Consider the following 19,685-nt stretch of genomic DNA (forward strand, 5'->3'; position numbering starts at 1 on the left):
AACTCGCTTATTTAGAACTGCTCTTTGTGTGTGCTTCGGTGTTGGTGTCCTTCGCCCCGCACCTCCGACTAGCACGGTTGGCTGCGTACGGTGCGAAAGAAGTTCAACATACTTTGCGGGCGCGGTAGCGATTCCTCGCTTGCATCCGCACGCACGCCTCCGATCGACACCTCTCCACTCTCTTTGCCTCGTCTCTGTAACCAGATCCAGCCCTATTCAAACCCAACCCTCTCCATCTCGGCCTCTCTCCCAACCAAACTCCGCCCAACCGCTGCTCACGCGTACCCTGCCTCTTCCCTTCACCCCATCCCCCCTCGTCTCTCCGCCTCTCACTCCCTCTCCCTCCCCACACACACTGGGTTGGCTGTTTCCATCTCGCTGTGCGTGTTGTGTGTGGCTCGGAGCAGCAGGGGAGGGAGGCGGCGTTGGTGGTGGTGGCTGTCTGCGTTTGTAACCGGTTCATCGGACACGACTCCACACAGAAGTTCGAGTTGATCGGGAAGAGTTGGTGCCCATCACCCGCATCTACTTCACCTCTGGGTCACCTCCCTCCACATTCCGCTTCTTCTCTGAGCCTGTGGCCAACCATCTCGGCAGCGACACCGGGTAAGAGCCGTAAAAACAACAACAACAACAACGTCGTCGTCATCGTGAGAAATCTGATGCGGTGTTTTTTTTAGTTTGTGTTTAGTAGCAAAAAAATATATATCAATGTTGATGCAAAATATTAATCTCTCGCTGGTAATTTAACGAGACTGGCTGCCCGCACATTCCACCCACCTCTGAGCTCCCATTGTGAGCTCCCACTGTTAAACAGGAAGCGATACACACGCAAACCCCACATTTTAATAACTCACATTGAAAGAATTCTAACAGATGCAACCCGTGCGTGTGCGCGTGTGCGCGTGAACGTGCGGGAGAGCGGAAGCTTAGCGGTCAGCGCAACGCGGCGTAACAAAGCCCGGCCTCCAGAAGTCAATTCTTGCTCACGGCCAACAGCAGGCACGGTTATCTGAATCCGGTCGCGGGCCTCACCTAGGTCGACTCGGCCTCAAATGAGTACCTGGTACGGCGTGCGCAACATCGGTGCCGGGGAAGCAAAGGCGGCCGGGCACGGTGCTGGCCACCCATCCCCTTCGTGTGAAGTTTCCGGCCCTGCATAGGTACTCGCTAGCAACACTTGCCCCAACAGTCTGTTAAAAAAATATAAACATCTATACGGGGGATCTTTGTCTTTGTAAACGTTAGGCATCGACGGCTGTGGGTTATTCGTCATGCTTTCGGGGGTTATAACTCTTTGCTCACAATCGTGAAAAACGCTTCACGATGAGCGGGCCCGGGTAAAGCTGCACCGCTGATTAATTTTATTATTATTGTTTATATCCACGTGACTTTCCCGAAAGAACCAAAGCATATGGTCGTAGCCAGTTCCTCCGTTCAACTTGGCCTCCCTTGTGACCACCATGCTCTCTACCTAAAGTCATCGTTCACCACTTCGAGACTTTCCAGCTGGTGCAGACACAATCGGAGGCCTGATTGATGATGCCTGGGTGCGGTCGAGGGACGGCTCCCGGATTGGCCCACCAAAGTGTACGCACGCTGACAATGCGATGATTGTTGCTCCACTATCTTGAGAATGCGTTGGAGGCTCGACTGCTAAACTTGCTGTGTGGTTACAAGTACAGAGCACCTCTCTGGGTGTTTTATGTAATCAAATACTCCACCCCCTCAACGCCAGAATGAGTTATGGAGCAAATCTTGACTTCAAGCTTTCGTGGGTCTTTCGGTAAGGTAACTTTACCGAAAGTCCCAACGAGTTATGGAGCAGTTGTGGAGAGGGGTGGAGATGTTTCCAAACCGGTCAGTTCGGGTTCGACAGCGGAGGGTCTCACTCTGCACGAGTTGAGCGGAATCGTCGTTTCTTCAGCGGCACGTGGCACGGCTGGTGTGCCTCTGCCAGTCATCTCAGTCAACCCAGGGCACCTACAGGGTCTGCCCCGTGACCTGCTGCCAGCATCGAGCCTTCGACACTTCACGTGGCCTCACAGCGCACCTTGCCTCGCATTGGTAGTGGGGGAGTGGTTGTCTAGCGGTTAGCGCGCTACGCTACGAACCCGGCTACCCGTATTCGAAACCGCTCACTGCCAACACCAGTGACGATTATCTTAACCGGTTCTGGACCTCCACTAGGTGCGATGTGTACTTAGTGCGGTGTGTAAACATCGCCACTAAGGAGACAAAGGCGGCCGGGGGTGGTGCTGGTCACCCAACCCCCTCATGTGCCATGCCGGCCTTTATAGGTGCTCGCTAACAGCACTTGCCCCAACAACCTGTTGAAGGCTATACGGGGGATCTTTGTCTTTGGTACAGTGGCGCGTATGCGTGCCGTGCTTCTTGCAGATCGCTTTGTGGTATAGACTGCGGTTCGTGCAATTTCTAACTGGGGCCTTTATTCATTATCTTGTGCTGTTTATCAGCCTATCGATTTTAACTGATACTTGATGGCCACCCTTTCAATCAGGAGCCACAGAACTTCGGGCCGCGGGAATTCGCTCGTTTCTTTTTTTTACTCGCACAAGAGACAGGAGCCGTGAGATGATAGGAGAGAGCGCGCGATGTAGATGCGACAGAGGTCGTAAATTGAGAGAGACGTAGGCAAGAGGCAGAGGTGGGGTGGGATGAGAGGAGAGAGATGCAGACGAGATATAGATGATAACTATTTATTAGCTTATTCGGCAAATTGTATATTTTTTGTAATGCTCATTGGATCTTAATCAACGACAGAAATGTTTTTCCATCACTCACGCGCTCTTTGTAGATCATTCCAGAGTCCTCTGTTTGAGCATCGTCGGACTCGGTGCGCTCTGCCGAGTCTGTGAATGCCCACTCTCCTCCTTACCTTGCACCGCCACTGCCAACGGGAGCCACGTGACCCCTAAGTCCACGGCTCTCGTTCGTGTGGCTACAGTCACGGCTAATCTGCTGTCGTGGACTTGCCAATGCGACGCATTAATCCACTGGGATTTTGGGGGAGGCGGGGAGGGTGATATTTGGGGTTCCTGCCTCTGTGCGAGTTCGCTCGATCAGGGAGCAATGGTGGCTGTAATTTGCGAGATATTTACGCCGCGTGAGAAGTATTTTATGTGTAACAGCAAAGTTGCGTTTCTCATTTTGTTTTTTTTATTTCGTGGAAGGAAACTCCTCGTGTCTTGCTTGCGTGCGAGCTGGATGGGGGGGAGCGGTGGTGCAGCGGTTAGCACGCTGCACAAAACCAGTGCGTAGCTCCAATTCCATTGCTATTCATCACCGGTGATTAATAGATGAACGGGTACTGAGCCTCCCCTAGGTCAACTCGGCCTTAATTGAGTACCTGGTGAGTGGGTGGGTGGGGGGAGCATGGTAGACTCGTGCAGACCGAGCGTCGCAACTCGCATCGTCTACGGCAGTGGGTACTCTTCTTCGTCTTATTAACCTGGTGTGCACGTTACACCCCATAGGGGTGCGTGATGCCCTTTCTGGGGGTGCGAGACACGGCCAGATTTATGTTTCTAGAAGGTAAATAATCCTAAACACAAATTAAGCACGGGCACGTTAAGTAACAACTGACTTTGTTTCATCAAACCCCTGTGTATTTATTAACATTATAAAACATTTTACGATAGGGAACCGAAGGGCTTGCAAGCCTGCAGTAAAGGTTAGGGCGGTTAAACATTCTTTTCACGTTGTTTAACATTGACCGCATCACGCCCCGTGTCTCTTCCCCCCCCCCCCCCCCTGAGTAGCTGTACGCCTCCACATTCACTAACCCTGCCCGCATCTTCAAGGCCAGCAGGCCCCATGTGACCCTCCTCCCCCACCACCACCGCCACCACCACCGCCACCACCACGTCCCGTGAAGAGAGAAAGCGAGCCGAGCGAGCGCGAAGGAGAAGTGCCAAGTTCCTCCCTTGCGCAGGGCCTCCTCATTCACGCGCCCTCGTTCGCACCCCCCGCCCGCTCTCTCCACTACGCTGCTGGGTCGGGGAGGACAGGGGGACGAGGTGGGATGGGCTCCCAGTGGCCCGGCGATGAAAACTTAATGTGGTCGGCGATAATTGTCCGACACGGCCAGCCCCGCCGCCCACGCGGGGAGGCGGGTGTGGCGTTGCCCCGAGGTTCGGATGGCCAGGCCACGTGATGGTAATACGCACCTCGGTGTGCGTGTGCGTGTGTGTCGCTCCACTGCTGGATGGAGGGACCTCCACATACCTGGCGGGGGGAAGTGGTCGATGTGGTTATTTTTTGACGCGTTGTTTCCTGAGCAATAGCCTCGCGGTGTGCGCACGCGATTATTTTACCTTATATTTTAATTGTGCTTTTATCTGAGGACCTTTACAAGAGTTATGACTGGTACAATGAGGGTAACTAAAAGTGATGCTGTGAAAAGGGATGGGGGGGGGCTATAGGGAGGGCGGTCAGTGGGTACGGGAATTAAGGGGGTGCCTAGGGATGGAGAGGGAAGGATGGGGCCAGGGAGAAGAGGTGGGTGGACGTCTTGACGGAGGAGACAGGGAGGGTGCTCGTCACGTGGAGAGGAAATTTGTTCCAGTGCAGGGCGGGGGGGTGCAAGTAGGGGCAAGTAGCGGCAACACGGGGATTGTGCACAAGGAGAGGGGGGACGGGGAGGAGGAGGAGGGAGGAGGGGGAAGGAGGGGGGAGCGAGGTAGGGTGGGGAAATTCCACGAAGATATTTAAATACCGGCGTAATTTGTAATAAATTTGGTTCGTGAATGCCCGCGATGGCCACGAGCGTTTGGCCGCGTGCCAAAGAGAGACCTAAGTGCCCGGGGAGAAAACGCGCGGCGCAATGATCCACGCCGCGTAACTGCGTCGCGACCTCCACCCACCCGGCACCCCCACTGGTCTAAAAGGACGAATCGGAGCCTCAAACTCGTGCCGAGCTGCCGAGTTGCGATGGGGATTGTTGCGCTCTCGTGCTCGTTTTGTTTCAGGGCGCATTCAGAGCGCGCGCAGAGGAGGTCCCTTGTTCATTCGTATCCGTGAGAAGAGAGGGGGAGGAAAAAAACGCTGTGAATGAGACTTCTGTGTGTGTGGTGTTCTCTTAGCCGCTCGAATTCCAAATGCTGGGAGCTAATCAAAGCCCATTAATGCGGCGAGCATGAACATATACAGTACCACCGCTCGTGTATTGTGGGTTTATTGTTGGTTTTCGCGGTGAGCGTTAAAGGCTCCACGCACGCGCGCACGGATACATCGCGTCAAATTTATGCAACAGGGGGAGTCTTTGAAGTCGCAGCCTCCGTTTATACATCCACACGGAGCACATTCATTACTTGCCGCTGGTCTCGAGGAGGGGTGGCGGCTGGTGGTGGTGGGGAGCAAACTACACACAAATACTGAATACAAAATATTGTTGTTGTTGTTATCGTGTTTCCCACGTTGTTTTCGGTACGAGCCTTTCCCTCTGCTGGCCACTCGAACACAGGCAGTCCCCGAGTTACGGATGTTTCTCGGTAACCTAACCCTTCCGTAACCCGGGGACTGCCTGTACTTGTATAACCGCGCGCACGCAACTTGTTACACAACACGAGGGGACGCGCTAGGACCCCCCCCCCCCCCCCAACAATCCCAGATGCCGTGGCCCCGATCTGAATTGGGCATTCGCCCAAGGCCCCCACGGCGCTTGGTGGTTTCAACTCATCGTGAGCCATGGGAGTCGACGCGCTCGCTTCGCAATGGGACTTATGTAACGCGCGGGGGAGGGGCGGGGGAGGGTGGGGGAGGGGCGGGGGAGGGTGGGGGAGGGGCGGGGGAGGGTGGGGGAGGGGCGGGGGGTCGGGGAGGGCACAACAGCCGCATTTGCCAGACACGACCATATTATTATTTGGGTCTTTCGGTAAAGTCACGTAGATAGGTTCAAAGAAAATAACAAAAAGTAATTTTAAAAAACTACGACGTTTCGATCGCAACACAAGCGTTCGTTCCTGATGACGAACGCTTGTGTTGCGATCGAAACGTCGTAGTTTATTTTATTTGAACCTATTCTACGTGACTTTACCGAAAGACCCAAAGAATATGAATTCCTGCAGTCACGAAACCTTTCAGTCAAGATTTTACCACCATCTTAGTTCAGAATCAGTATTTATAACTGGAGGAATCCGATGACCTATAAAGCTATTTTTCACAGATGTCTAGTCAGCGGCAGGTCAGAACGTTACAGCAACAAACAATACATAAAAACTCGAAAAGAGTACAGAGTATAGGAAATCGCTTAAAAATAAATACGAATAAAACTAAAAAAAAATGTGTTTATCTCCCCAGATAAACCCCACTGAGCTATTGGCTTCTTATTCAGAAGCGACCTGGCCACAAATGATGTCACAACCAAGTGGATTTTATCATTTTCAGACGACCCGAAAACTTATTTTCGCACTGCCGAGACTTCATGTCGCACCTTCCCGTGCAACATCGCACGAACGATATTTTGTATCCGTGGCCGGCAAGAATCTTACAGCCGCACCCATGGGCCACTCGCAGGGCGACTGAATTTTATGGCCCGCTCTCGCCCGCCGTCACAGCGAGCCCCGATCGCACGTAGCGTCATCGCTGTTCCTGCTCCTGCTGCTGCTGCTACTGCTGCTGTTGTTGATGTTGTTTGTTGTTGTTGTTGCCTTGGCGTGCGCTATTGTTGTTGCCTGCCGGAGGTTCTATGTCAGGGGTCGGCAACCTGTGGGTCCAGAGCCGCGTGCCGGATGATGGCTCTTTAAATGGGACCGCGGCCGCCGCCGCTGCTGCTGCTGCTGCTGCTACGTGACAGTTGTTTATTACGGACCACCAAACGTCTCGTGTTCACCAGCAGGGCATTGCGGCTCTTTAAATATTGAGTTGCGTGGTTTTTTTTTGACTGACACCGAAATCGCAAACAAAAAAATGTCTCCCCCATCGTTATTTTGCCTGCGGCGAAACTACGTCCACAAGCGTCGCCGTGCAACAAGAGCTTTACAGTTCATCGGATTTCCTCGGGAATAAATACATTCTCCGATTCTAATTGGTTTCCGCGACCCCTGGTCTATGAGAACGCAACGTTTTGTTGCGACCTTCAATTATGGGTAAGGGCTCCTTCCCCTGCACCTCTGGTGAAACGGTCACCTTCACCAGGCTTTGGCCACGCGAGGGGGTGGATTGGCTTACAATCGTTCCGCCTCGGCTGGCTTTAAGATTCCTATGGGTTTGCGCAATCGTGATGGGGGTCTCGTTACCTTTGGGATTTGGGGTACACGAACACAAATAAATCCACCATTCCTGTGAAAGGGGCCGGTGGTGGTAGCGGCGAGGGTTCTTGGCAGGAGTGTGACTGTGAGGTTCTAGCAGCCTACGGTCAGAGAGCCCCGTTCTTGCTCGCCTCGTCGCTGTGTGCTTATAAACGACGCCGACCTCGTCTCGTCGCTGTGTGCTTATAAACGACGCCGACCTCGCCTCGTCTCGTCACTGTGTGCTTATAAACGACGCCGACCTCGTCTCGTCGCTGTGTTCTTATAAACGACGCCGACCTCGCCTCGTCTCGTCTCGTCACTGTGTGCTTATAAATGACGCCGACCCCGTCTCGTCGCTGTGTGCTTATAAACGACGCCGACCTCGCCTCGTCGCTGTGTGCTTATAAACGACGCCGACCCCGTCTCGTCGCTGTGTGCTTATAAACGACGCCGACCTCGCCTCGTCGCTGTGTGCTTATAAACGACGCCGACCTCGCATCGTCGCTGTGTGCTTATAAACGCGGGGCGTGGCCCAACGCCGTCTCGCGCACGGCCGCTGATGAAAGTCGCCCCCACCCCCACCCCCGTGCGAGCGTCCCCGCTCGCTGCCCGGGACGTGACCGGTGGGGCCAGGCTACAAATGACGTCACAACCTCCGTTGCTCGTCGCATTCCGCCAAGTCACTTCGAAGACGTCGTCAGCCGTGTTCAATCCACTACTGGATGAAAGCATCCACCTCACTCCCCATCCTGCGGTGTAACGATCCACCCCAGCACCTCTCCAATGTGGCCATCATCATCATCGTCATCATCGTCGTCGTACTTAACATAACCTACAATCCAGGGGGAGTTGTTTAACCATACTTCACCACGCTGGTCAGTGCGGGTGTGTAAAGGGGTTGGTGGTGGGGTGTGTGTGTGGGGGGTATTGTGCATCCACTCCAGCCCCGGGTCGGCCGGGTTCACGGGCGCAGTTGCGACACGCGGCTCGGCACCGACACGCGGAGCGGTCATTGAGCGTCACGGCGGGGACGCCGGACGCCTCTTGGAGCGCGTGCGGTGGGGAGGGGAGGTTGTGCATGCCGGCAAATCGCACAGCGAACGACAACAACAACAAACAGCACAAATCTCCAAGCGTGTGTTGCTTTTTCGTTCTCTCTCGCTTATTTACGGTCCGAGTAAATCGCCTGGGTGTGATGCCCCGGCGACTCGCGGTGTGGGGGAAACTGGCGCCTGTGTTGCTTTGTGTACGGTGGCATCCCCCGGTGACACGGAGGTGTGATGTGTTTTGGTATTTAATGGGCTCGCCTATCGCGGCTGCGCCAGCCAAAGGTACAGCCCCGAGGAGGTGGGGATACCCACACTGTAAACCCCAAAGACAAAGATCCCACCGTATTGCCTTTTTAACAGATTGTTTGGGGGGAAGTGCTGTGAAAGGACACAAGGGGGAGGGGAGGGTTGGTGGCCAGCAACCACGCCCGGGTCGCCTTTGTCTCCCCTTGTGGCGACGTTTTACACATCCTACCAAGTCTTCATTTCGAGGCTGAGCCTACGTACGGCAGGCGCAGCACCGGTTCAGATAATCGTCGCTGGTTCCGGTTGGGCCGTGAGCTCTCATCAGCTGCTACGCTCCCGCTCTTCTTGTCGTCGTCGTCATTGTTATTGTGATCGATGTGATCGTCCCCACGTTGTACCCGCGCCCACACTCGACACCTGCGGATCGACTCGCTTTGCGTGTCCAGACTGCGCGGTTCTCGCTCTCTGCAACAACGTCGAGTTTCTCTTCGTGCTGCCCGTCCCGTGTGAAACAGCCGTGCGACCGGGATCACCACCACCGCCGTCATCGTCAGCCTCATCATCATCATCATCCGTGTATCATCCCCGCACCTCCGATTAGCACGGTAGGCTACATGCGGGTCGAAAGAAGTTCAGCGTGTGGAACAAACCTAATACGTGTGGAACAAACCTACTACGTGTGGAACAAACCTACTACGTGTGGAACAAATCTAATACTACACACTGCTGTGGTGGTCACGGCAGAGACGCTGGGTGGTTGGTGCGGGTGAGTTTAAGAAACTCTACCCCCCCCCTCTAGCCCCCTCACCCCCCCTGCGCCCCCCCCCCTCTAGCCCCCCCCCTCTTGCCTCCCCACCCCTCCTGCCCCCCCCTCCTGCATCCCCTATCCCATTGTTTAAACCGCCACGCTCTGGGATTGCAAGTGAGAGGAGTGTAATTGCTGCACAGGCTGCTGCACCGCCACGCCAGCGGCCCCCCTCCCCCCTCTCTCTCACGCGTCACGGGGTTATCATTCACGGCAACATTGATTAAGCTTTAAGGACCCATTTAATTACTCGAACGGCCGGTTGTGAATAACGGGAAATAGCAGCAGCAGCAGCAAAGTATCAGTCGGGATGAATGCTCAATCCACAAAACGGCTTTGTTCGGACGAAGAGCATTTTAATTTTAATCCGTCACGGCTCCGTTAGCGGCAAAATATTACGGCTTGTCACGGTGAAATAGATACCTCAAGATACCTCAAATACGGCGTAGCCCCCCCCCCCCACCCTATCCCACGCTGCTAAAAGGACCCCCTTTTTAGGAAGTAATTTTGGCAAGTCCGACCGTGAAATTGCAGTCGCATCGGGGAGGACGAGTTGACTTGACCATCCCTGAACAGCGACAATAACAATAATGGGTTTTACCCTTTCTGGCTATAAAACAGGAGGTGTTAAGATGTTCAAACACCAAATAGAAACCTTTCGCAATGAATCAAGTACAGCAGTAAACCGCACACGCTACTTGTGGTGAGCATGCAAACAAGCATGCCCTGATTATAATTATCTTTGCCTACACCCAGAGACGGCCTTCAAAGACAATCCATATATTATCAGAGCATGTTTGTTTGCATGTTCACCACAAGTCCCCGCGTGTGGTTAGTGCAGACTTGATTACTTGCGAAGGGTTTGATATATTTGGTGTTTGAACATCTCAACGCCTGTCTTATTGCCAGAAATGTAGAGCCCTATTCCTGTTTTTCATACTCTGATGCTGGCAAAAAAAGATCCCATGGCATGACCGTATCCCTGCTGGCCGCAGAGCTACGGTCAGGGCTAACCAGTGAAACCTGGCACAGGTGTAACGTCCGTCATCCCTACTGCTAGCCCCACAACTCCGACCGTCACACACGTCTGCCCTGACCACTCAGCCGCCCTGACCACTCAGCCGCCCTGACCACTCAGCCGCCCTGACCACTCAACCGCCCACTCCCAGTTGGAGTCCTGCACATGATGCACCGCGCGTAGCAACGGCCATTGACTAAAGATGCTCGCAAATGCGAAACCCCCTTGTCTCGGACAGTCATGCATTATTCATCTTGCATACATTCCCTTATAAATTAATTAATGTGTATCCTTTATTACGCTCAACCCAGAACAGTCTCACCGAGTCTCAGGGGTGGGGTGTGGGGGGGGTGGGGGGGGGGCTTTTTCAGGATGCTCCTGCCAGGTTTGTCGCAGTAGGAGAGGGGCGATGAAGCCACCGCGTGTGCGATGACAATCGAGGCGGTGCTCCTCATTGCAAGGCCCGCGGGCCTCTGGCTGGCCCCTGGTGGCCTTCAGTTGCGTCCCCAGACGTGTGCCCCCCCCCCCTATCATCGTCCTGGTTTCAAATGTGTGGCGACCCTCGCACTGATGATGTCTTGGCGGCGAAAGTGGGCCCCCACCCCTCTGAAAACGCTACATTAAGAGTAATTTTCAGGTATTCGGCATCGGGATGGCCTGTCCACTACCGTAGCTATTACATACATGGCATGTGGGGTTTTCTTCAGCTATGCGAGGAGGAAACCGGAGAACCCCGGGAGACAACCCCATGCAGGACAGGAGGAGAGAGAACGTACGACGCTCCATCGCAGAAATGCGCCCTGGTCGGCAATCAAACCCAGGTCCTTCTGGCTGGGAGGCACTCGTGTTAACCACTGCACTGCCACCCAAATATACTGGAATCGTACTTACTGCAACCCCCTGAATGGTAGTAGATGCACAATTACAGAATGTTGTTTCGATCCACTGCTGGATGAGCAGCCCCCATCTCCCATATCTTGCGGGACCTGAGTGACATTTTGACCATACTTCACCACGTTTTGTCATCGCACGTTGGTGAACGTTGTTGTGGAGGGCACGGCCATCTGAGCGCAGCACAGTTGTGGTGCGACCGACTGTGTTGTTCGCTCCACTCGCCCTCTGCGCCAAAAAAACAGCCGCCGTGAAACCTCCCGTCAATCGCCACGGGCCCCACGCGGTCCTCCCGCGCTCCGCTCGGCTTGCGAGGATCTGACGACGGGATCCGGAGCTCGGGACGAACCGTGGGACAGGCGCGTGACGCTGGTGGGCAGAGCTTCACCGAAGTGCCGATTATAGTCCCTTCGTGGGGGGGCGGGGGGGGGTGGGGGTCAGAGGGGGTCGGGGGGGGCAGAGGGGGGAGGCCCGTGAACATTCAGCAACCATATGTGGAAAGGGTTCTCGTGCCCTGTTTACGCGATAATCGGTGACAGCAGCCACACACGGTGGCTTCATGAGGACGCATTCGTTTTTTTTTTTTCCCGAGAGGCGTTCTTACCATAACTTCACTGCGCCGGTTGGTGTGCGTTGGCTGAACGGGCACCAGCTCGCGACCGCTTCGGATAGCGCTCGGATGCCACAGATGTTGGCCGACTCGCTAACGAGGCATGCGCCTTGCTTGACCACGTGCCCCTACTGGACATCTGTGATAAAAGAGCTTTGTAGCTCATCGGATTCCTCCAGGATCAATAAATTATTGTGATTCTGATTTTTTTTGTTTAATCTGCATGTACAGCCGTGAAGACGTGTTGTTTACCCCCTGGAACATGATTGACCATACTTCACGCTGGTCACCGTGGGTTGGTGGGTCAGAGTATGGGCAGTTTATTTTTCCTTTGAAAATGGCCCCTGTGTCACGGGTCACTGATTAGCACGGTTGGCCACGTACGGTGCGAAAAAAGTTCAACATACCTACACTGACGCATGCCCAATATTCAGACCACTTATTGGCACGTCCCTCGTGCAATGTGTAACCATGTCCCCTAGTGCAATGGTTAACCACAGAACCCTGTTGTATGTGCTCCGATTCTCGTTTACAAGACAGAGCCTCGAAATATTTTCGTACGAGCGGCGCGTTCAGTTTGGGGGGGGGGGGGGAATATTTACACATCTACCGCGACACATCGTCAACTCGCCGCTCATGAGACCACAAAGTAATTTAATTATTAAATTATGCAAAGACATTCGTGGTTGAGCGTTCATCCCCTAACTTATATTTGTTTTTTTTTGTCGCTGTTGTAATACACAACCTCGTTAAGGCGCCACGGTGGCTAGGAGATGTTAACTCCCTCGCCTGATATGCAGGAGGTCGTGGGTTCGATCCCGACTCTGACCCCTGCTGTATATTTGGAGTTTGCATCGTTCTCTATCCCCGTGGTCGTGGATTTTTTTTTCCCGAGTCTTCCCTTCTTCCCCTTCGACATTGAGAATCAACATCACGCGTTCAGAGTATTTGACTGCTATACATGTCCACGTGATGATAAGCAACTTTTGCTGAACTTGTATTTGTGGCCAGGTCGCTTCTAAAAACATCTATCTATAGCTCAGTGGGGCCTTACCTGGTAAAATAAAAATTAAAAATGTAGTTTAAGGCACCCATGCGAACACTGAACACTGACGATTAAAAAAAAGTCACGGATCTGCACGTGACACGCGTTATTCCCGTGAGCCGAGTGACCAACACCTCGCCACGCAGGTCAAACGTGGGTTTGGGCGAAGGCCGGTTAGGATTTCGCCGATCGGAATCCGAATATTTATACTGGGGGAATCCGATGAGCGATAAAGCTCTTTAGCTCGCAGGTGTCCAGCCGCCGACGCTGGTCGGTACGGCAAGAGGCGCTGGGATCCGTGAAGAAGCGTTCTTCCCGTAAGCCGTTTATCTTCTGAGCTTGAGCGACGTTCAAATACTCGTCTGCATCCTCCGGCTGCCATCATCCAGCCTTCATACGAACACAGAGGTTGTCCAAATCGCACCTCGAGCTTCTGTACTTATCACCCAGGGGCTCGCAGAGAGAGAGAGAGGATGGATGGAGAGGGGGGGGGGTGAGCTGTAGGATTCTCCGGGATTATGACGCTTGGTTATTGACACAACGGGGAGGGAGCGCGCCAGGCCCAAATACTGTACCCAAACAAAACAGCAAGGTAAAAAGTTGGAATACTGCCCTGAAGATTTTAAGTTGTCAACAGATTATTTGGGGAAGCTGCCGTTTTGGCAGGGGTGCACGAGCGCCTATAATAAAAACATACTTAACGTCTTTCTCAAGAACACAATGTGGCCCGAAGAGAAACAATTATATAATCGGTGACGCTTTGGGTAATGGCGAATGTGTGGATTTAGTGTTTTGTTGTTGTTAGGGGTTAACAGGTTCCCTGGATGAGCAAGAGAGTGGGAGGAGAATTCCAAAGTGGAGCGGGCGGTGCGAGAGAAGACGAGGAAAGAGGAGTGGAGTGGGAGCGTGGAGTGTGGTATGGAATGGAGTGTGAAGTGTGGAGCGGCGCATGGAATGGAGTGGGCAGCATGGAATGGAGTTTAGAGCATGGAATGCAGTGTGGAGCGTGGAATTGAGCAACGAATAGACCATGGAATGGAGCGTGGATTGGAGCATGGGATGGATCATGGAATGGATCATGGAGTGTAGAGAGGAAGTGGGCTCCAGTTCATTGATGTTCACCGAGGGGATTGGCATTGGGCCGAACACACAGACCGCGCGCGTTGCGGTCTCGACAGGACGTGATAGCTGCTGAGGGCGCAGGCGGTGCAATTGCACAAGGCTCAGAAGAGGGAAATAATCAGGGGGGGGGGGCACTTTGGAAAGGGGGCGGGGGGGGTCCATTTAATTAATTTCACCAGGATCCTGTCCAACCATCACAACACCACTGATGTGACGAAGTGATTGGGGAGGGGGTGGGGTAAGGAGTTGGGGTGAAACGAACATGGCACACCCCCCCCCCCCTCATTTGAGGATCCATGACCACGCTACACTCGCATCAATGTTACTACGGTAGAGCAATCCAGAGTGTCCGGTGGAGTTGCCAGGTGGAGCATCCCGTGCTCGACTTGGCAATGCGGACCTCGCCTGTTCCCTGTCTCAGCAAGCGGCAACCACAGTCGATGGCGCGGCGAGGTTCACATTTGGGCCACCCCCACCGCTTCAGAGGATGCCTCTCGCCAGCGTGGAAGAGTCAGGGCACACACAGAGTAGATTCTCTCTCTCTCTCTGGAGAGGGAGAGGCTCTCTCGGGGGGGGCTTGTCGCGAGCGGTGGTGTGTGAGCAACGCAACTGAAGGGCTGCGGTCTCGACCTTCGCCACGGGGATGTTCCGATAAAGCGACGGCTACTGACGTGCGCAGTGGGGTCCGTGTTTTAGAGTCGGTCAGCGTTGGGGGGGGGGGGTGGTTTGCTCACTGGGTGAGATTCGGCCTGGCCGGAAACCTTGGGGCTGGGAGGGGGGGGGGTCATACAGCGCGTGGAGGCGAAGTTCTGTGAGCTGTTGTGGGGGGGGGGAGCTGTGGCACGACCACCACCGCCCTCCGAAAAAATATTGACTCTGCAACCCCCAAGCGGCCACTGTCTCGTCGAGTTTTACAGCGGGCGTGGTGGTGGTGGTGGCATTGGTGGTGGTGGCATTGGTGGTGGTGGTGGTGTCATTGGTGGTGGTGGCATTGGTGGTGGTGGTGGCATTGGTGGTGGTGGCATTGGTGGTGGTGGTGGCATTGGTGGTGGTGGCGGCATTGGTGGTGGTGGTGGCGGCATTGGTGGTGGTGGTGGCGGCATTGGTGGTGGTGGCATTGGTGGTGTCATTGGTGGTGGTGGTGGCGGCGACCACGCCCTTGACCACAAACAAAACAAAACCAGAGCCGCGGTGCGCACGGAGCCAGAGCGCGCGCGGCGCTGCTATCGCATGAACGCGACGCGCTGCAGGCAGTGGTGAGATCTTCTTTGGTTCTTTCGGTAAAGTCACGTAGAATGAGAATAAAACAATAACATTCTCACGACGTTTCGGCCACAACACAAGTGGCCTTCTTCAGGTGAAAGGAACAAACCTGTCGGGACGACAGAGCTACAATGAACGCTGCTAAGATCCGCAGCGTCTTTTAAGCTGTTTGAGAGAAGTGAGGCACCTTGACAAAGGGGTTTACATATCAAACAGGAGAATTTAGAATTGAAACAGTTGAGGGATTAGCTTGTGACTGGTCACAGAAATAGCTATGTTTAAGTCAAAGCCTACACATCCACAGAGACACCTAGTGCATGGACGCCAAAGGAGCTGCAACAACTCAACTATCATACAGTAAACCGATGTGAGGAAAACCTAAGTCTAAATTAACTCAATATAATAAATGTACTCAATATATTCTTCAATAAGCAGAGCTATTAACAGCAACTGGGTATACACTACACTATATAATGAATATCATATAGTAAACAGATAAAAAAAACTAAAATATAAACTACCTCAATGTTATCAATAAACTCTATATATTCTCCAATCAGCTGAGCTACCAACAATAAGTCGTTAGGTAGTTAACATCTCAGTGGTGAGATGTTAACTACCTCGCCCGGTCAGCAGGAGGTCGGGGGTTCAATCCCGGCCCTGACACCTGCTGTATATTTGGAGTTTGCGTGTTCTCTCTCCCCGTGGTCGCGTGGATGCGTTTTTATTTCTCTCTCCACTTTTAGAAACACGCATTGAGATTATTGAGATGGTGCTATGAATGTCCAAATGATGGACCACTTTTGTTGAGCTATCATTTGTGGCCAGGTCGCTACTGAAAAATAAGTGAATACCTCAGTGGGCTTTGCCGAGTAGGATGGGGATGGTTTCGTGTTGTGTTTGTTTGTGTTTGTTTGGGCGATTTGTTTATCTTTCTTATACTTTGCACAACTATCGTGTTTGCGTACTGTTTGTTGTTGTAAGGTTATTAACCGCCCCGACGGGACATCTGTGAAAAAGAGCTTTATAGCTCATCTGATTCTTCCAGTGTAAATGAATAATTCTGATTCTTAACTGCACAATGCAAGTCTGCTTTGTCTGGATTCCACTCGGACGCAGTTGAGGTTTGGAATCTCGGGAATCTCCAGCCAGGCCACAACGGTACCATCCCAATCTGCTTCTTCGTATTTCGTACGGCTGTGATAGACGCAGAGTAACGACTACAAAACAAGAATGGGTTTTATATCCTTCATGGCAATAAAGCAGGAGGTGTTAAGGTGTTAAAACAGGAGGTGTTAAGGCGTTAAAACAGGAGGTGTTAAGGTGTTAAAACAGAAGGCGTTAAGACGTTAAAACAGGAGGTGTTAAGGCGTTAAAACAGGAGGCGTTACGGTGTTAAAACAGGAGGCGTTACGGTGTTAAAACAGGAGGCGTTAAGGTGTTAAAACAGGTGTTAAGGTGTTAAAACAGGAGGTGTTAAAACAGGTGTTAAGGTGTTAAAACAGGAGGTGTTAAGGTGTTAAACAGGAGGTGTTAAGGTGTTAAAACAGGAGGCGTTAAGGCGTTGAAACAGGAGGTGTTAAGGCGTTAAAACAGGAGGCGTTACGGTGTTAAAACAGGAGGTGTTAAGGCGTTAAAACAGGAGGTGTTAAGGTGTTAAAACAGAAGGCGTTAAGACATTAAAACAGGAGGTGTTAAGGTGTTAAAACAGGAGGTGTTAAGGCGTTAAAACAGGAGGTGTTAAGGTGTTAAAACAGGTGTTCAGGTGTTAAAACAGGAGGTGTTAAGGTGTTAAAACAGGAGGTGTTAAGGTGTTAAAACGGGAGGTGTCAAGGTGTTAAAACAGGAGGTGTTAAGGGGTTAAAACAGGTGTTAAGGTGTTAAAACAGGAGGCGTTAAGGTGTTAAAAGAGGTGTTAAGGTGTTAAAACAGGAGGTGTTAAGGTGTTAAAACAGGAGGTGTTAAGGTGTTAAAACAGGTGTTCAGGTGTTAAAACAGGAGGTGTTAAGGTGTTAAAACAGGAGGTGTTAAGGTGTTAAAACAGGAGGTGTCAAGGTGTTAAAACAGGAGGTGTCAAGGTGTTAAAACAGGAGGTGTTAAGGGGTTAAAACAGGTGTTAAGGTGTTAAAACAGGAGGCGTTAAGGTATTAAAAGAGGTGTTAAGGTGTTAAAACAGGAGGTGTTAAGGTGTTAAAACAGGAGGTGTTAAGGTGTTAAAACAGGAGGTGTTAAGGTGTTAAAACAGAAGGCGTTAAGACGTTAAAACAGGAGGTGTTAAGGTGTTAAAACAGGAGGTGTTAAGGTGTTAAAACAGGAGGTGTTAAGGTGTTAAAACAGGAGGTGTTAAGGCGTTAAAACAGGAGGTGTTAAGGTGTTAAAACAGGAGGTGTTCAGGTGTTAAAACAGGTGTTCAGGTGTTAAAACAGGAGGCGTTAAGGCGTTAAAACAGGTGTTAAGGTGTTAAAACAGGAGGTGTTAAAACAGGTGTTAAGGTGTTAATACAGGAGGTGTTAAGGTGTTAAAACAGGAGGCGTTAAGGTGTTAAAACAGGAGGTGTTAAGGTGTTAAAACAGGAGGTGTTAAAACAGGAGGTATTAAGGTGTTAAAACAGGAGGTGTCAAGGTGTTAAAACAGGTGTTAAGGTGTTAGAACAGGAGGCGTTAAGGTGTTAAAACAGGTGTTAAGGTGTTAAAACAGGAGGTGTTAAGGTGTTAAAACAGGTGTTAAGGTGTTAAAACAGGAGGTGTTAAGGCGTTAAAACAGGAGGTGTTAAGGTGTTAAAACAGGAGGTGTTAAGGTGTTAAAACAGGAGGTGTTAAAACAGGAGGTGTTAAGGTGTTAAAACAGGAGGTGTCAAGGTGTTAAAACAGGTGTTAAGGTGTTAAAACAGGTGTTAAGGTGTTAAAACAGGAGGCGTTAAGGTGTTAAAACAGGTGTTAAGGTGTTAAAACAGGAGGTGTTAAGGTGTTAAATCAGGAGGTGTTAAGGTGTTAAAACAGGAGGTGTTAAGGTGTTAAAACAGGAGGTGTTAATGTGTTAAAACAGGAGGTGTTAAGGTGTTAAAACAGGAGGTGTTAAGGTGTTAAAACAGGAGGTGTTAAGGTGTTAAAACAGGAGGTGTTAAGGTGTTAAAACAGGAGGTGTTAAGGTGTTAAAACAGGTGTTCAGGTGTTAAAACAGGAGGTGTTAAGGTGTTAAAACAGGAGGTGTTAAGGTGTTAAAACAGGAGGTGTCAAGGTGTTAAAACAGGTGTTAAGGGGTTAAAACAGGTGTTAAGGTGTTAAAACAGGAGGTGTTAAGGTGTTAAAACAGGAGGTGTTAAGGTGTCAAAACACCGAACAGAAACCTTCTACAAGGAATCGTGTCTGCATTAACCACGCGTTTCTGTTTGGTGTTTTAACGTCTTAACGCGACTGTTTTCATTGCCAAAAAGGGTATGAAACCTATTGCTATATTTTGATGCGGTCAAGCGGAGTAAGTGTATCATCATCGCCGTGATGATGTCTCCTCCTTCGCATTTGTGGATCGGGCCATCGCGTCGTGATAGACACACATACATATTCACACATGCACGTGGCACCGTCTCCGCTCGGGATGGCCACGATCGCACCCACTCTTCATCGAGGGGTTTCTTTGAATCCTCCATTCGACATTCAATTTCCCCCACCACCCCGAGCCCCGCACAACCGCGTCGAGTGTTGAGTGGGTGGCGTGTTGCGACCATGAGGTTGGTGTCGTCTGCGCCCCCCCCCCTACCCCCCCTTGGGGGGCCACGTGGTGTTACTGTCAGCCTGGGGCACGGCGGGGGGGGGGGGGTTTGGGTAGCGAGAGGGAACGCGACCGTAGCGGCGACCGCTCCAGGAACGACAACTGCGACGAGCGGGGAAGAGGCTGTGGAATGGCGCTAATGGATTTTAGGGCACACGTGTGAATGGTGGCACGTTGTTGTTGTTGTTGTCTTTGTTGTTGCTGTCGTTGTGGAGGGAGGGGAGTTCGAGTTCGCCGGCCTGCGGGGTGCCTTGACCCGCTGCTCATGAACGGGTGTGCCATTATCGGAATATTCATTCCGAGAGGAATTCCACGAACTGTGAAGCTCTTTGTAGAACAATCGCACCGTAAATTACTCGATTGGGACCCCTACTGGTAGACCGATGCCCGCTCGCAGGCCAGGTGCAGAGTAGTTAACTTGTTCCACACACGGACAGCTGGCACTGGGCGGTCCCCTAGGCCAGTGGTTCTGAACCCGGGGGGGGGGGGTACGCGGGGTGGCCTGCAGTGTGGCGAGTGAGTGGGTGAGTGTGGATGGGCTAGTGGGTGAGTGGGTGGGTTAGTGAGAGTGGGTGAGTGTGGATGGGCTAGTGGGTGAGTGTGGATGGGCTAGTG

General features: G+C 52.1%; 1 protein-coding gene across 3 annotated transcripts in view; it reads left to right on the top strand.

Moving 5' to 3' along the window:
• Positions 1-309: 309 nt before the first annotated feature.
• The window catches only part of LOC116954540 (phospholipase D1-like), a 102,912-nt gene continuing 83,536 nt past the window's right edge, over positions 310-19,685 (top strand). For all 3 annotated transcript variants that reach the window (XM_032975122.2, XM_032975123.2, XM_032975124.2), the window contains exon 1: positions 310-606. The gene's annotated coding sequence lies outside the window, so the exon portion shown is untranslated. The remainder of the gene's footprint in view (positions 607-19,685) is intronic.

This window comes from Petromyzon marinus, chromosome 55, assembly GCF_048934315.1.
Source record: "Petromyzon marinus isolate PM22_M1 ecotype Great Lakes invasive population chromosome 55, UKy_Petmar_22M1.pri1.0, whole genome shotgun sequence".
NCBI classification, from domain to species: Eukaryota; Metazoa; Chordata; class Hyperoartia; order Petromyzontiformes; family Petromyzontidae; genus Petromyzon; species Petromyzon marinus.